The sequence below is a fragment of the Buceros rhinoceros genome, unplaced genomic scaffold (assembly GCF_000710305.1).
Source record: "Buceros rhinoceros silvestris isolate BGI_N320 unplaced genomic scaffold, ASM71030v1 scaffold2776, whole genome shotgun sequence".
In the NCBI taxonomy this organism is placed as follows: Eukaryota; Metazoa; Chordata; class Aves; order Bucerotiformes; family Bucerotidae; genus Buceros; species Buceros rhinoceros.
The window spans coordinates 29,127-30,564 of NW_010416732.1; positions in this window are offsets into that span (position 1 = coordinate 29,127).

Here is a 1,438-nt window from a genome sequence, read left to right on the forward strand (position 1 = left end):
ATGAGAAAGGGAAAAATATGCCCAGCTGGGGCAGACCCCGCCGCTTATAAAGTTCGCCCCACAAAGGCTCACCACGCCGGTGAGGGGGGGAAGGAAAAAGTCCACCCGTAATTGTACGCCTGGCGAAAAGCTCGATAATGGGTTTCTCCTGAAGGCAAACCTTTTATGCAATTTAAAATATAGTCCTCTTCTCCTCTGGGGTAGCTGTAGGGAACTTCTTCCAGACTCCCCCACACACACATCTGTGCCGCGGGCCAGCCACGTCGCGTCTTAAGGGAATATCTTCAAATTCTCCTGCGCGTAGGGGCTACTTCATCTGCCGCAGGAATAAGGTGTACCGCTGGGTTCACCCATCAGGGCAAGACAGTTCATTAGACCACCCCCGCCGGGAATCGGCAGAAAACGGAGAAGGTCCTACCCATTTCGCAGAAGGAGTCTTTTACTGCTTCAGGGAACTAGCAGGTCCTGGACGTGTCTCTCTCTCCTTGATAAAGGGTTCCAGTCCGAGGGCGTAAGCTTCAAAAGTCGTCCGCGGCATATCTGATATGAGCCGCAGCGCGGACAAGATAGAGAGGAAGGCAGATAGAGCAGAGAGGGGGAAAGCAAGCTGGCAAAATGGCGTCGAGTGTTCTCGCACGTCCCCTTTTATGACTTCATTCACGGAGGCGTGTTCTCCTTCCCAGAAGCTTGGGAGAACCACAGCTCTCTGGGGAGAAGAAAGCCGGACAACATGGGAGCATCCGGTTCCTCCATGTTGAACCCAGGACAGTAGGAAAATAAACTAATGGAGCAATGCTCCCCCCAACCCTACACCAAGACTCTGAAATAACTAAAGAAGGCCTGGAGTTTCAGAGATGGGCCTGGGAAGCTCTTAAGAGTTCTATAACAAATTTCCATTCAGATAAAGGAAGAGCTATGGAGAGGGGAATGTGATCCTGCCATTCATTGCACAGACTGTGCAGCAGGAGCTGGCCAGCCAGTGTGGACATGTAGTCCTCCAGAGAAGCCACAGCATGTGCTGATGGCTGCCAGAGGAGAGTGCTCCAGGGGGCTGAAGGTAAGCTGGAGCTACTGGGAGCCACAGGTGGGAAAGGGTAAAAAACCACAGGAAATAATGGTCTCATCAGTTCCATGTTGCTCCTGGAACAACGTATCTGCACTGCATAACTGTTGAGGCTTCTACATATTCCATCTGAAAAATAAAACTTCTTGGAAAGGCAGTGACTTGGCTGAAGACTGATAATCGGGTTACGCTGGATTCAGTTTATCCCATAAAACTAAGCAGCATAGAGGGATGGCAGCATGGCATTACCTGGAGCAATACAACTGCTGCTGACAATGTAACATTCTTATAATTTTACCTGCACTTCAGCCCATTTCCTTCCCTGAGACATTTCTTTATTAAACTGGCATTGCATAAATTGTTTCATTTTTAAGT